The sequence below is a fragment of the Ambystoma mexicanum genome, chromosome 7p (assembly GCF_040938575.1).
Source record: "Ambystoma mexicanum isolate Mex_15411 chromosome 7p, UKY_AmexF1_1, whole genome shotgun sequence".
NCBI classification, from domain to species: Eukaryota; Metazoa; Chordata; class Amphibia; order Caudata; family Ambystomatidae; genus Ambystoma; species Ambystoma mexicanum.
The window spans coordinates 279,137,346-279,154,895 of record NC_090939.1 but is presented as its reverse complement, the minus strand read 5'-3'; positions in this window follow the sequence as shown (position 1 = coordinate 279,154,895).

Genomic DNA, 17,550 nt, shown 5'->3' with positions numbered 1-17,550 from the left:
TGCACTTAGCCATCACGTCCTGCTTTTCCACCTCGTTACCAACGGAATTTGCTCACCAACACTTGAATATCTCTCCGCACATTTCTTTGGATCAATGTAATCATTGATCAATTCCCTCTCCCCCATGACAAATGATGGATCAGCCTGAACTTCCTCCTTTCTTTCTTAGGTACTAATATGATCAGTGATATGACAAATGATGGATCAGCCTGAACTTCCTCCTTTCTTTCTTAGGTACTAATATGATCAGTGATATCATCACACCTGGCATTGGTATCTCAGCAATTGGCCCTGCCATCCTACTCTCTGCCACTTCTTTCCCAAACTCTTTTCCTACCAAGCTGTTTTGTTCTTTCAAAAACATAAATATTTCCACCCAACTGCCATTCCGTGGGTCTTTGTACAGAATCTGAAACCGTTGCCTAGGAAGACTGCTTCCTCTCATACCACTGACTCACTCTCATGGAGCCCTCCCTTCAGACCTGCAACCATATCCCATGGCATCCCATAATTCCCTCTTTCCCCCACACATGAGACGATTCTGAACCCTCATCAGTTTGCCTCCATTTGTTAACAACCCCACACAACGCCTTTATGGTCCTGCATTAGGCTTTCTTTAAAAACTATATATGCTATCCTCCTCCTCTGCCGACTCTCAAAATGTCCCTCAGGGGCACAATCCCTTTGCCATTCCTGGACTCATCATATTTTGGGCTTGACCCAGTGGTGGTGCTCTACTCTCCCTCTGCCCCCTCGCATCCCCTCTGTCATCCAGCAGCTCTAGCTTACCCACTCTTTTTCTTTTACCCTCGCCATATTTCAATCCAGGAAATAAGCATCCTGACTTTGTCCTGCTCCCTACCTTTATACGCTATGTGTTTTCCCCTCTCATCAATGTCTTGTGGTGTCCGCACAACCTACATGCTTACCACTGATACCCCACTTAACCTTGCCCGTTGCATCCCCACTCAATCCGCCAGTGGGGTCACTTCCCAAATCTTTCTCTACCACACTACCCTTTCTTCATCTTCGATCAGACCCCCTCTTTACTCCTGCTGCCTTCCAATCTCCTTTTCTTCAGCCAATCTCTCCCTCGTGTGTTCACTCTGTGAAGGGCTGGCATGACAGCTCATGGGCAACGCATTTGTCTTGGAAGCAAGCCAACGCAGAGAACCACAGGTTGGAATCCTGGTCCCGTGCTTAGAGACTGGTCTCCACTATTAAGCATGTTAAAAAGATTAATTAATTAATTCTCTCACCTTTGTTGCCATGGATCTACTTCTTCTCACTGTTGTACCTTTCTCCCCTACATTGCAGTGGTTTGTGCAGTGAGACCTCCTGCTCCAATCTCTATCAGACCTTCCTGTCCTTTCCCTATCACCTTTGCCCTTTTGTCTACTGAGGACATTCACTCTTGTTACAGACCTCATCTGCTCTTCGATGCCCCTGGCAGCCTCCCCTACTGCCTCCCCTCCCAGGAACATCTTTTTCATGGTCTGTAAGCCCCTTGAGTGCTCTGGGCAGCCTGAGTGACCCACAGGTAATCACTGCTGCCTAAACTACCTCAAGCAGCTCTTTTTAACAGGCCCACCTTTTGTTGCCAGTTATTAAAACCTTTCTCCCAGATATTAATAACACAATGGCTGCCACAATCTCTGCAGAAGATGGAGCTGCACTGTAGGCTACCTTTACTTCTGGTTGCTGGGTGCAAGAGGCTGGTGCCACCTGTGTACTGCACCATTGGGTGATATGCCAGCCCACCAACCAACGCCTCCCCATCACTATGTTATTATTGCGCTAAACTGCCCAGAAACACCCAAATTCACTGTAAGTGGAAAAGGTTGCTTTAATATGACAGGCCACAGCTTACAAACATCGCTAACCTGGCTCCTCGGACTTACAGACAAACCAAACCATTAACACATCTAATAGGAAACCTTCCATCCCCATTTCATTCCCTCCCTTCAAAATCCCTTTCCCCTTCAACCCCCCAACATCTTTCCCAACTGTATCCATGTCCTCTCCTGAGCCAAAGCCGTCTTTCTTCCCTACCTCTTCCCCTTTCTTGCAACCCCGGGCTAGTCTGTCCATCTGAACAGTGCTAAATAAATAAGTAATAAAAACCCTTTGGCTACCAACAACAAACCTTTAACCGATCTTGTCCCCGGCTTCCCCACTCTCTTATCACTTCTTCCCTCTGTCCAACCCCCCCCCCCACATCATCAACAATGATGCCTTAAACCTAGCACTTGCAAATTGCTGGCTGAATTACCACTGTTTGTTGCCTTTATTATTTATTTATTGTTACTTATCTGTTTCGCACTTACCACCTCTCCCCCCTTGCATGCACTTTTCCCCTCCCCCCTCTCCCATGCACTTGCGTGTTCTCAATGTCACTGGGCCTAGTAAGATTGCTGTTTTGTTCTCCCCTATTGCCCTCCCTTGCCTTGTCGCGCTCTGAAACACTTGTGTACGAGCGCGATAGAAATAAAATATCAATCAATCAAAAAACAACAGAGCATAACTACCACACAAGTGCCAACTCTACTGCTGCAACCTGTCACTCCAACACCGCCATCCCTTCTTTCAATCTTCCCCCTCTTTGTCACCTGGTAACCCCTGCAACATTCACCTCACTGAAAATCAGGGGTAGGTTGGTGGGTAACATGTAAGGCTACTCCCGCCAACTGTTATCTGACCTTTGCGACCCCGAATACATAGAGTGAAGGGTTGCTCTATCTCGGATTGGCTCATTGTGCTGCGTGTGCTGTGCCCAAATATCCTGGGGGGAAATGCGTTCCACATTCCCCCCTTGGGCTACACTGCACAAAAACACAGACTTGTAAGTGGAAATGGTTGCTTTAATGTGACAGGCCACAGTTTACAAACATTGCTAACCTTGCTACTCGGCCTTACAGACTAAACAAACCATTAACACATCTAATATGAAACCCCCATCCCCATTGATTTCTCTCTCTTCGATATTCCTTTTCCCTTCAACTCGCCACCATCTTTCCCAACTTGATCCCTGTCCTCTCCCCGAGCCAACACCTGTCCTTTTTCACTCCTCTTCCCCTTTCTTGAAGCCCTGGTCTAGTCTGTCTACTCTGTCTGTCCGAACAGAGCTAACCATCCTCTTTAACGCTTCTACCACCATCCTTTAACCAACCTTGTCCCTGGCACACATAAAAACCCTCCCCAGAGGTGTTCTTTCTGGCCCACCCCCCTTTACTTTTACACTTTCCTCCACCCACTTCCTGCTGCCAAATCCAGTCACCCTCATCCCTCACCAAATACCCATTCCCCCTACTTCATCAACAAATTCCCCTTTCCCACATTCTCTTGCAATGCAACTCCCCTTTACCCCCCACACTCTACAGACCTTAACCCTTTGTTCCTTGAATCCAATCTAAATCCTTACACTGCTCCTTTTTGCCTACCGCCTTCTTTGTTCGGCCCCATCTCCCACATGTCCGCCCCATCCGTCCCCTGAAATCCAACCCTATACTTCACCTCCCCAAAGCATCTTCCTGCATTCCTCCCCTTCTCTAGCATAAACCTTCCTCCAAGGGTCTTGCCCGGCTACTGTTCCGCAAATATTGTTATCACTTTATCAACCTTACGCTGTTCTCCACTGTAACACTTCTACAGAAAAAAAACACTTGTGAGAAACATATTACAGCCCCCCCTAGCTTCTTCAAATCGTATCTCCTCAAAAAACAAATGACAATAGATCTGACAACAGCAAGTTTTTTAAATCAAATTTCTTTGACTTTTTTGCACTTTATTTCACAAAAATATAGATAGGGGTTTGGTAAGGGAATAAATTAAGGTAACAAACGAAAAGGCTATTTAGAAATTTGACTAAAAAAATGCTGTGTTTTCGTCCTCGTTTTCAATTTGGTATTTCTACGTAGAACCCTTAAAATCTGTCTGTACACTTCCTTACCAGTACACCCTGAAACCTTCTGCCCCTGATGCATCTGAAAATATCTTCACCACCCTCGACACAGGGTCACATGGGAACCACATGGACCCACTGTTGAAAAAGCACCCAACCTTAAAATTCGTCCCTAAGAGGGCCCTATAACTGACTTCTCTGGTGTGGCTGCTCTCCACTGCCATTGAAGGCGCAATGCCCCCCCAAAAGGTGTGCCCCGGCGCAATCCCCTGCATGTGAAGTTCCATTGACCCCAAGAGGTTTCTGCATATTCTTCCAAACCATTTTCCTTTGCTATGACAGTGCTCTACCCACATCCCCACCAACTTGCTCCCTCAGGCAAACCGGATGTCATTGCAACCCAATCACATTCTATCACTAAATTCTTAGCCCCGAAGATGGCCCTCCCATTTCCTCCTCCGCCAGGGGAACTCCCCAATCTGGATCAATGGATGGTGTTAAGTCTAACATGTATATGGATTGATGACATAATCAATTATACCTATACCTATACATAAAATTAAAGTTGTGAAGTAACAGTTTACATATGGAATTCTGATTGACTCTAGAGTAAAATTCAGTTCTCAGAACACAAGCGTGAGCACCAGTCTTAGCTGGATGGTTTATCCAGCTTCTTTCTTTCCACTTGAACTCCCCAATCTACTATTACCCAGAAAAAACGTTATCATCACCCTTCACTCTACCTCCTTTCGCCCCTACCAATGCGTGCAAAATCATCCAAATACTGCAACACCCTTTGGAACCCCGACCTACCCGTAAAGCACCATTGCAAAGTTGAGCTAACTCATTCAACCTGGGCACACACGCCTGGGCAACACCATGTGCACAACTATTTCATCCTCAAATTGCATGCCCAATAACCAGAAATCCCCTGGAGGCACCAGCAACAACTTGCAAACAGATTTAATATCGCATTTGGCTATAAATGCACCTCGGCCACTCTCCCGAACCATCTCCATCACCTGGTCCACCATTGCTTCGGACACTGCACACTCTTCTTCCATGATAAATTCATTCACAAACTTCGTCTCCAACCCTGATAAATGATGAGATGATGAGTCAAGCTTAATTCCCCTTCCATCTTCTTAAGCACCTCCCCCAACGGTGACACCACTAATTCACCTTCTGAATTTCCAAAAGGGCCCACCACCCCACTTTCTGTCACTTCTGTTCCCAGATTCATTTCAACTATCTCAGGTCGCTCCTTTGCCGACCTTCAATTATCTGTCCCCCTGCCCACCCTATGCCCCTAACACCGCAATCTAAATCCTTTCTTAAAACCCATCCCCCCAAAATCTTTACCCCTGCTCTATCCGGATAAAATTTCAACCATTCTTCAAATTTCTCTATTTTGACAGGCTTATTGACCTTTGCCTACCATCCAAATACCTGTAGCCCAGCCCCACCCCTATCTCCTGCCGCGAAACCTTGAGTAACAGGCTGCCATCTTGCACACCTGCCACACTGGTTTCGAAATGTGCACCTCGCCCTGAACGCCCTGAAACAAACCTCTAATGTTGATGGCCCTGCATACTGATGATGGCAGTGGCCCTGTCTCCTGGCCCCACCCCTTCTGGGGTGGGGCAACTAGGAAAGAGCTGGTAAGGCACAGGCAGACCCTTCAAAGTATGCAATGTTGGAGCCGGTGCATTGGCGCCATCCAGTGGAGTCAAAGCTCCATGTCAATCTCCCCCCAAACCTCACTCTGATCCTCTTCCCTCCCTGCCCTAGATTCCTCTTCCTAACTCACCCGAGCAAACCCCATGAACTCAGAAAATCTCATGACGACCATGTCCTTGGAGAGCGCTACGCTCTTCTCCAGTTATTTCTCATAATATTCCCTGGCATGTATTACAAATGCTGATGTCCCGGCATCCATCCTCACCAGAACCTTAAGCCTGGATACCAGCTCTTTTTCTTCCTCTTGCGACCCCTCGTCTGCCTGCACGCTCTCTGAAGGAGCTTACAGACATTAACCCCCACGCATATTTTCCCATTGTTGATGCCATTAAGCGCAACCCTAATGGCTTAGCTATGCCATTTACGGCAAATTCTTTCCCATTTCCTTACCCATCACTGGTGCTCCCTTGGCCACCCTCCAGCCCAAGTATGCCATTGCTTTCCCGTGCTCACTGCGATGCCCCATCCGACTGCTGTACTGCCCATTCACCAGGTGCCGCCACACGCACTCTGTCCATGCACTTCAATTTTCACTAGCAGCGATCTCCTGTTATACCACTGCATCGCTCGTCTTTGCAATGCGCCCTGCTACCTTGTTCCACCTAGCTCCCCCATCCCACCACCACAAGTCTCCTGCTCCTCTAAACCGACCCCCAAACCACCCTTAGAAATCCCATTCACTAACATTCCAACTGTTCCATCCTAACAACCCGTCCCACCAGTGTCTGTCCCGCTTCTGACCTTTTTTTTTCTTTTTTCCTTCTTTGTCTCTCATTTTGGACTGGTATTGATTCTGCCACCCCACAATAAGACCTCCCCTTTCCTTCCCTCTTACTGCTGTCCCCAGTAACTTAAACCCCCTTTTGTGCAATCCATAACCATCCTGTTGTCCCTGCAGTCCCCTAGACGTACACTACTCTCTGGACCCTTGTCCTATGGTCGCAATTATCCCCACTGGCTCCCCTATCATTTCCTTGGACCACTCCCAAGCCACATCATAGCAAATAATAACCCCACCCACTCCTTAGCAGTCTTACACTTTACCACTCCCACCCAGTAATCCCACCCTTTAACTGGCATAGGGGCCCCAACACCTGCTCCCTGCACCTCTAAACCCCCTTCTCATCACCAGCCCCCACAATGCGTGACAGGGTGCCGCCTACCACGTCCACGTCAGAGCATACCTATCACTGGAAAAATGTCCTTATTATGTTCCGACCTGCTATATATATCTTACCCCTGTCACCTGACCACCCCACCCTTTCCGTGCGACCTAGCTACTAAACATGCCCCCAAAGCCCCAGCTGCCTCCCCACTATTCATATTGGTGATGGTGTCCCCCATCCCGCCTCGCTGTCGTAGCCCCACTGGCGGCACACAGAGCCCTCTGTTGCCCTGCCACCACCATCGGGGTATCTGCCCAAGCCCCTCGCCTGGTGCGTCTCTGTGTAGGGGATGGCATCCTGCCCATACCACCCATACTTCCAGTTCCACCACACCACCCCGCACTACTGCACATACCACCATTAACCAGTTGCGGCTGCCCTCACCCCTAACCTGCCTGCTCAACTTACCTACCCCCCTTGCTATCTGAGACTTGACCTACGCCTCCTAGCCTTAATACAAACCCCAGACTCCATCCTCCCATAGGACCCCATACTGAGCCCTTTGTAATTTGGGAAAGCCTAGAGCCAACTTATTAAACAATGATTATTATTATTTTTTATATATGTATTTATAAATATATGAACCCATACCACATACACATGCCTAAACCTTTACATAAACCTACCTGTACCTCTATTACAAATGTCCCGTCAGAGGCCCACACATCAAACTGCCTCTCATTACCTGACTGAAAAAAGGCTGTGGGAAAGACCCCAGTCCCCTGCTGGCCAGGGCAGGGCGCCCCAGCAATACCGACTCTGCACTGCAGGAGCTCAGGGAGAACCATGTCACCACACCGCGGCCGCAGTATGACGCCCTCACCGAGAGGTCCGTCGCCGGCCATGAAATACTCTATTTGAGCCAATCACCGCGCTGCTGGGCCTGACATGCGGCCTCCAGCAGGCGCAAGTCCCGGCAAAACATTAGGCTTCTCCCACCAACTGTTACCAGACCTTCGCTGGCCCCCACTATATAGAGTGAAGAGGCACTCTATTCTGAAGTGGCTCGCTGGGCGCCTGTGCAGCGCCCAAATATCATGGGGGAAATGCTTTCCGCGTACCCCCCAGTACCCCTAGCTTGTGGTACCTTCTAAACGGCTGCGCAGGAGGAAGCAGAACAACCCCCCTCCCCCAAAGGCCGCTTTATTAATAGCAAATATTACCTCTCAGGTGACACACAGAACTTTGTAGCCATCCCTTAACCCATTTGGCTACATAACTGGTGTAACACTAAACAATCCTCAATAAAAATAACCTATTTCACAAAATAAAATAATGGAAACTGATACATGTCATTATTCTAGATTTAGAGTTCGTTAAAAATGACTTTATATTACCTGTTTATTTTAGCTACATTCAAATAACCGTAACACAATGGAGCTCACTTTTAATTGCAGCGTACATTTCCCCGAGGGGACAGCTTACGTTTGCACTTACGTGGAAACGGTTCTCCTTTGGGCAATTTTCATAATTTGGACGGGTGTAAATAGATAGCGGATGTCTCTTTGCATTTCTCTATTTGCACTCTGTATTGCAAATACAGTAAATGCTGGCAGCCATGTATGCATGGCAGACGGTGTTTACAATGATTCCCTATCGAAAAGGCCTGTTTTTTGGTGGTGCAGAAAGAAGCGGTTTCCATAGGAAATCATTGGCTTTACACCAGCATGAAAATCTCATGCGGTGTGAAAACAGGTTGTTTTAGAAGGTGGAGGGCAAAACTTAAGTCCTGTTGCGTCCCTGCCCTGTGATTTAAAAAATGAATGGAGCTCTTTTTAATTGAATTTGTATTTTGATGGCAAGGAACCATTATGCTCGCATGCAAATGCTGCAGCATTTGTATGGCTGAAAGCAAGGGTTGCAGCGGAAATGCAAGTTGTGTTCTACCCCTCTTCTCCATCACACAAATGCTTGAAAATGAGGTGTGATGTTGATGGATGGAGTAAAAGCCTTATACCTTTAGCACCTCCTGTTGGGTGTCCTGACCCACGTTTGGACTATTATGCTGCAACATTTGGTGCTGTGGGCTTAGAAAATCCAAGATGGCCGAAAAAGCCCACATTGCGCCAGAATCCAGGAAAACCGCGCAGTTTTGGCGCACACCAAAATGTTCCCCTGACCAGCCACCCACCATTGTGAGCGTGAGGGGCCAGGAGTGCCATGAGTGAAATGTGTGCTAAAGGAAAAACAGCAGTGCCGTTGGCTCAAAAAGCGCTTTGAAATCACCTTTGTTTCTCTGAAATGCAAGCTAAAAATGCCTATTTTAAACATTGCAAGATATTCAAAAATCTCAATGAACACCAGCAGACATTTGGCAGAAGGTAGACTTGTGTGCATACAAAATCTGGAAAGAGAAAGAGCCCAAAATAATGTTCATAATGAAACTGGCTGAGCTGTGGATGTCAGAAGCTGAAGTGAAATTGGACTTAAAGCCACTAAAATCGAAATGTTTAAAATAAATGAGTGACCTACTGTTGAGTGTCACATAGTTTGCAACTGTTAAATGTCATAGTTTTGAACTTAGAATCAGCGTTCTAGCTGCATGTGTAAAAATTGTAAGTTTGTTTTGAATGATGAAAAACTGTGAACAAAAGTGACATTTGGCTGAAGCCTGGCTTGAAGAGATTGAATTCTGCCTGGCAACTACCCCCGACAGGAGTTGAAACTTGCTCAGCCACTCTTCCCAGGCCTGGCCTGCATTCTCCTGCCCTCGCCAAAGGGAGATGACACCTCTCTGATTGGATTAGGGAAGGAGCACCTGGGGACTGCGGGAAACTGAACAAAGCACTGTCTTGGGCTCAGGCAAATGTTATATTGGGGGAGGTCGTAAAATAGCTTCCTCTTGGGAGAAGTGGGAGGAGAAGTGCCTCTGTGAGCAGGCTGAGCTTGGGGAAGTGGATAAACCAGAAATTCCACCATGTGTTTTGGAAAACCACACCCCCTTGGGGCCAGAGCATAATTTTAAAAAGATGGATAATTCATAGTGCGGACTTGTAAAAATTATATAAATAATATCATCATTCTTGTGATTTTTCTGTGCACATTTTAAGAGGTGTCAGGACTCTGTGGTATGTTCTGGGGAGTAGTAGCGGAAAATAAGGTTGTTACTCCAAATGTATGCATGTTAAAAATCTGACACTTTATCATATGAAACCCATATCCCTTGTGCACATTTGTGTAAAATCTGGAAAAGTTTAGAGGTCGTTATCTGGACGAAAAGGGCAGAATTCTGTCAAAGTGGACACAACATCTTACAAAGACAGGGATCGGATGGTTTGGTGCTACAGAAAATATGTTAACTGGACATATAATATTAGAAAAATGGTACATAGATAAATGGGTATTTGGATCAGAAATAGATTTGTGTGCAATTTGACAAGGGGAGGATCCTCTGACCATAAACCCACCTCATCACTCTGACTCACTGTTCCCTTCTCAAATCAGGTCAAAGAGAAATCCTTGACCTATCAAATTGTGAGTGGGTTGGGCAAAGAAAGTTAGCATCCACACCCATTTTCAAAAGACATAAAAAGAGCCACTGGAACCCAGGCAGGGAGATTCACTTTCCACTTTCTTGCGGGACGCATTGCCGGGAGACTCCAGACTTCAAATCCATCAATCTCCAGAGACCAGAGATCCAGAGAGACCAGAAATCCAGAGAGACCAGATCGCTGTGCAGTGCTGAGAGCTGACCCAGATAGCTGTGCGCCGAACCAGTACCCAGTGGTGAGAGAACCGCAGCCAATGCTGACCCGATTTGTGACAAAGTCGCATTGCTGTCCAAAATATAGTGTGAGTACTCAGCCAGAACTGTGCAAAACCAATCTCTTAGTTTAAAATAATCTAATTCAAACTATTTTAACCTATTGAGAACTGCATCATAGAAATTGTGTCCCTCCTGTTGATTCAAAGCTGCAAAACTGTCATCTGTCATTCTGATCTTTACTTTTATTTTGAGAATCTACCTTTACAAAATCATCCGTATCTCTTGAACCGTTTGTGATAGAAGCATGATTTAACTTTTATTTTAAAGCTGAGATTCTAAGATTTCCAACAAGCTCCCGACTTGCTACTCCTTATAGTTCGTTCGTAATTGCGCTCGACGCACGTGACTAAATTGCTGCGATATGACATTTTGTTTCATTTCAGCCACGTGTAAAAATATTTGTCTTTGCTTCCATTACGGAATTCCGTTTTCAACCTGGTAACCATCCCTGAATCATTGATAGGGCTGGCCTGAATTGATTTAAAGTATCTCTCACTCACCCTGAACCTCTAGAGGGAATTAAAATTATTTTTCCCTTCTTTGCATACCACCTTTAAAGTACTTTGCCTGTGTTTAAAATCATCCCTGTTTCTCTAAGCTTGCTAGGGGGGAACTGAATTCGTATTGTACTGTGATTGTATTCCTGAAGACTGTGTGTGTTACTTCCACCTCCTTACATTGCATAGAGGGGGTGTGAATTGCCAAAAGGGGAAAAGTGATTATATTATGTTTTGCTGAAATCATATCAAGTTTATTCCTGTGTTGCTTCTTTTCCACCTTGCATTTCCTTGTACCATATAAAGCATTCTCAGCTACCTTATCCTCTATACTACTCCTAAGTAATTAAACCAGTGTGCTAGTATAACATCATCCATTGTTGATCACTCACCGTCATATGTCTAAGTGTGATATCAAATATTAATTTATTATAAAAGTGTGATATATATATCTATTGTTTAATTTTTCAAATAAACCTTTTTAATTTGCAAAACAAACCTACTTCTTGGCTCAGTGGGGCCAGGGGGATTCTAAGAGAGGGGCGTTATATAAGGGTTTATCATCCAGAGTATAACTTGTCATAAAAATATATAAATAAGGGCTTCCCTTGGGCGTCCCAGACGAGGCACTGACTTAGTGGGATTGCTGAATTGAAGTCCCTTAACAGAGTGGGGGCTCGTAGCCGGGGATTCTGGATTAGATCTATCACTTGTGCAGATTAATACAGTGTGCTAACTGACAGAATATATAAATTCTGTTGGATCACCACGCCGTGTTACACTGTAAAGACACCCCTCAAAGGAACGCTCTAAGGAAACCGTCTGTTTTGCAAAATAAAATACAAACTTCTGTAAATCAGGAAGGAAATCAAGTTCCAGAATGATGACCTTGGTAGATATCAAAATAGCCAGAGAACACCTCTTACATAAGCTATTTGTGAGAGGTGAGTGGGCTCATCAGGACCAGGCTGTCAGGTTGCAGGCAATCGCACCCCAGATCACTGAAACAGGGTCAGATATATGGAGAGATCAGGGTCCCTTACATGTGGCCCTGAGTGAACTATATATGGCCCCTAAGGCCAAGGATGAGCACAACAAGATTGCCAGAGTAGCGGCATATTTATATTTACATATGGGAGCCATACAGGACAAATGTGCTGAAGGCCAAGATCTGGCAAATAGGCAACTGATGGCATTAGAGAAGGCCCAATCTGACCTGGTCTCTTCTTAGCAGAGGCTGCAGAGGAGCCAGGAGTCAGAAAATGATAGTAGGCAGTATATTATTAAAGTAAAGGAGGATGTGGATATCTTGCAACAGGAAAAGTCTGACCAGGATAACAGATTTCTGGCCTTGCAGAAGGAGTACCAAGAAGGTTTGGACGCCCTACTGCAGAGCCAGAAAAAGCTGGAGCAACAACTAGACTTTAACAGGGCATACACAGAGCAGGTAGCCACCCTGCAAATCCGACTAGACAGAGAGAAAGAGGAAAGCAATAAATTGATTTTGAAAGACCTGGATACCCAGGCAGAGTTTGATCAAGAGCGCCAGAAAGCTGGTGCCCTTCAACGGCAGAGGGACGACCTGGTGGCACAGATGCAGGCTCTTACTCAGGAAAGGGATAACTTAGGCCAGGAAGTCTGCCACTTAAAAAGAAAAATTCAAGAAAATCACTTGGCCCTCCAGGGACTGGGTGACCTCCAAAAAGAGCATCAGAACTTGTTAGAGCACACCAGGAGGGTGGAAGATGCTCTGACAAGAAAGGAGCAGGCCAGTAGAGATGGTGCCCAGGAGGTAACCCTCCTGCAGCAAAGACTGGCCCAGTATTCCAGGACCAACCAGGAAGCGCAGAGAGAAAATGAGGCTCTCTGTCAGCACAATGATAGGCTCCAGCAACAGGTAGCCATGCCGGAGAGACTGATAGAGTCTAGTAAGGCCTTAACTGAGGAACTGAAAGCGCAGGCTCTTGCATTGCAACAGGGAGCAGAGGCTGATAGAGATGAAGTTCGCTGGGAAAGGGAAACACCTGAGCATAACCTCCGGAGCCCTAGTAGCAGAGGCCTTCATCTCTCCCAGTCCTTGGACTCTGCCACCCCCATGTCCCCTGGTGCACATGAGCACAGGGCCACAGGGAGGGCAGATTACTATCCGGCCAAAAGTATGGGGTTCATAGGCCAGTACCTTCCAGGAATGGATGGGTGGGCATCCGGGTATGGGCACCCAAGCACAGTGCAATTTAGTGGGGAACCCCAGGAAAGTAGACCCACTAAGGGCATCCTAAAAACCTCTGCCCAGTTAGGTCAGTGGGGGGGTACCCATCAAATCCTGGCAGCAAGGAGGGATCTGAAGACTTCTCTGAGCGGCCCAGCACACAGGAGACCAGGTCCCCACACTCTGCCAGCCATTCCCAGGCTCGCAGAATCCGGGAAAACCTGGAAGATAAGACGGGCACCTCTGGGAGCAGTGCCTCTGAGTCAGAGGATGAGTGGACCAGGGTTACCCGAATCAAAAAGGCCAATAAGGCAAAAAGGGCCTTGCTTAAGGACCCCTTAAAGCAGATCAAGGCAATAAGGAGTGTCATCACCCCTTATCACAAGAACGCCAAGTATTCTGTTTGGGAACACTTGGAGCTCTATGAGCAAATAATGGAGACTTTCCATTTGAAGGACAGCAGTACCTGCATTCAGTATGTCAAATGGACATTCTCCCCAGAATACTCCAGTTTCTTTGCGGGGCTGGAGGACCAAAACCATTCAAGATGGTCCACATATAGGGCGGCCATCTTGAAACATTTTTCTGTTCACCGGAATCCCCAAGAGGCTCGCAAGGCAGCCTACAATTTGCAATGTGGGGAGGATCAGGCCCCACAAGAATTCGTGCAAGAATTGAAGCGTGCCTTTGCGCAGACCACCAGAAGGGTGCGCACGGACAGCAGAGAATTCATCAACACATTTTTCCATGCTCTCCCCAAATACATATTGACCCAGCTCGTGAGAGATTTTCACGAGAAAAGATCTTTAGACTGGGTCATTGAGCAAGCCACCCGCATCTATGAGGTGCAGAAACCGGTGGAAAATAAGAACCAGCCCAAAAACCCCAAAACCAACAGCACCCCTGCTGCTGCCAAGGTGGCAGAGGTAAAGGTTGCCCCCGTTTTAGATTTGGAAATGGGGGGCCTAAAAACCTGCCTGCACCGAACAATTCACAGCCCAGAAGGCCCTCGGGCCAGTCACAGACAGGGAGTCAAGGAGGTAATCCCACAAATGGGGTCCCTCGCTCCCCTGACTATGTAAGTCCCCGCTACAAGGGAAACAGACCAATCCTGGGTTATGTGTGGACTCCTCCTGCCCAAAGGGGGGGGGGAATCCAGCCAAGCACCTGACCCAGGGAACTTCCCTCCTAACTTCCCACAAGAGGGCAGAAATTCCCCAAACACTGGGCAGAACTTTTTTCCCAGGTATCCACCCAGTTTCCAGCCCCAAAATCATCCATCCTTCTTTCCCCAATTCCCAGAGCCCAGACAACCGAATCCGGGAGAGGGGAGGCCAAGGGTGGAGGGGTACCCAAATCTTCCCAACCCGGGGCACTACCAGAGAAGGGATAGCTACCCTTCCCGGGATCAGCCCAGGGGAGAAAACAGAACCCCTCTATCAGCCTGAGCGGGTTTCCCAACTTGTGCGCCAGGTCCAAAATATGGCACGGGATCTGGGTCACATACTGAGGGCTCAACAGAACCCTCAGATGAGCATGCCACCGCAGAATGCCCCAAACTCTGGGCCTGGTGCTCCAGAACATTGACGGGGGCAGCAACCCGATCACCCAGCGGTTTCCAGGGCGGAGGCACAAGGGAAAGGGGGGTGTAAAGCCTTGGAGGAAGCTTCCTTCCCAACTTGTAAACAGCCCCTGGAAAACCAGGAACCGGAAACAAAATCTCCTACCCCTGAAAGTCTGCCACCCAAGGAGCAAAGAGGAGGTAGGAGAAACAAAGGACCCAAACAGACCCATTTTGTGGAGGAGGTACAGGTCTTCCAATTTGAGGGAGAGGGAACCTCAGAGGATCCTGGGAAAAGGATCTTCCCCTTCAGAGATGGGAGAACACCTCCCAAGGAAAAATGGGTCTCAAGGGATTCCAACCCAGACTGGGTAGATGTGGGGATTGAGCTATCGCCGCCCATCATTCTATCCCAGAATCAACAAGACCGAAAACCTCTGGTTCAAACCCACCCTGGTGACTGCCTCCAAAAAGGGGGGGGGGCGGCCCAGAACCGGAACCAGGGGAACCTAAAACCGAGTCAATAGACTGGGTAGATGTGGGGATTGAGCTGTCGCCGCCCATCATTCTATCCCAGAACCAACAATACCAAAATCCCATGGTTCAAACCCATCCTGATGACTGCCTCCAAAAAGGGGGGACGGCCCAGAACTGGAACCAGGGGAACCTGAAACCATTTCAAGTTGCCAACTTTTTCTTGCAGATTCCCATGACTCTCCACAGAATTCTGCCCAAATCTCTTCTCTCCCAATGTCCAAAACCAGAAAATTAGCCCACCAGTGTCCAAAAATGTGCATTATCTGTGCCCCCTTGAGGAGAAGGAGGGAAGATACTATGCCCCGGTACAAGTACAGGGGCAGGGTACAATTTTGGCGCTGGTGGACACTGGATCTCAAGCTACCCTTCTGTCCAGAAGGGCCTTTGATGAACTGAATTCAGGTAGGGGGGAGAAGTACCAAATTCCCCTCATCTCTCTTCCTGGACAACTTCAGAACTTTGACGGGAAGGAAATTCCCGTTGAGGAGACTGCAGATTTGGACATCAAAATTGGGCAACACAAGGTGAAACACCCGGTCATAGTAGTGACTCCAGAGGGCACCCCTTGTTTACTAGGGAATGACCTCCTGAGAAGGTTGTCACCCCTAATAGATTGCGCAAACAAGGTCCTCTGGACCCAGACTAGCCGACCAATAAAATTAAAGCAAAGTGTCAACCATGTTAGTTTAAACGGCACGTGCCACATGATTGAACAAAAATCTGACCCAGTAGAATTTCACTTCCAGAACAACCAAATTCCAGACGTGACAGTAATAGCAGTAGGACAACAGACTGGTGATGGGGGGTCCTCTCTATTTCTGAAAATCAACCTTCCTTCCAGTTTAAGGTGGTATTCCACACTGGAAGGAAATACTCTGAAATTCTTTACTAATCCACAATCAGACATTCCCATTCCGATAGTCAAGAAAGAGGTGAAATCAGCTCAGAGCCTGGCTGATATTCAGCAAATTGGAGAGCAGTTGTTCATCCCTGTTCAGTTAAATGAGGGGAAGGACTCTGTTCTCACCCGAGTGTGTGTGAACAACCGTAAGACCTTCATCAGCGAAGCCATGTTCCGCAAACTCCCAAAAGATCCAGCCATTCCCGCATTCAAACTGATAAACAAATGGGAAATGGACCTGGAAGCACCTAATTCCAAACATCTCCTGCCAAACAGGTGTATGCTCAAAATCTCCATTAGCAACAAGAGCATAGTCCATAATTGTTGGGTCGTGCGAGACGTCACTGCCGCCTTTTACTTAGGCAGTGACATTCTCAATCGCTTTGCCATTAGTTTGGACCTAATAAACTTCAAAGCTTGGTCCTGATTAGCGGATAATCCCATGGGCTTTGATGATCCAGAAAAAGCATTTAGGTCAGCTCAATTGCTACCTTATGCAGTTGCAATTCAGATTAAGGAGGAAGTCACCATCCCAGAAAGGACCCGACAATTCTCCCTGGAAGTGAAAGTTAAAAGAGGACAAAAATTGAAAAACCCTGATGCTTATATTCATCTAAATGCTTTCCTCCAACAGCAAGGGTTAGGGGTAAACCCAATACCATTAGTCAACATAGAACATGACACCATTCCAATAGAGGTGGATAAACGCGACTTAAAGAGTATTACTCTAGCCGCAGGCACCATTATTGGAATGGCGGTTAATGACTGACATTTCTCCCTTGATTTAGGAAATGAACTATTAGGACAGTTCCCCAAGGACTGTTTTGACAGTGACAGTGATGACAATACAACACCAGACAAGATCTTTACCCGGCATGGGGGGAACTTCCTGGTGTACACTTCTTGCCCTTATGGCAAGGAAGATGTGACTTGTGACTTCAGAGGGGATGAGGTGATTTTCCCGGTCCACGAGGGCTGCCTTTCCCACCTGAAGCCTCCGATCCAAATCAGCACTCTGACCAGGGGCTTCTCCACCCAGTTGGAGAAGGCCGCTGAGATAGCAAAACCAGAAGTCTTTCCAGGCTTCAGGCAGATGGTGGAAGAGAGAGTCAACCTAGCTGATGCCTGCGTGACTCTGGAACAGAAGCAAAAGTTGAAACAAGTTTTCTTGGATTTCCAAGATCTCTTTGCGGTAGACTCATATGACTGTGGTCGCACCAACATCCACACAACAACAATTCCCACAGACCCTGGCATGACTCCAGTGTTTGT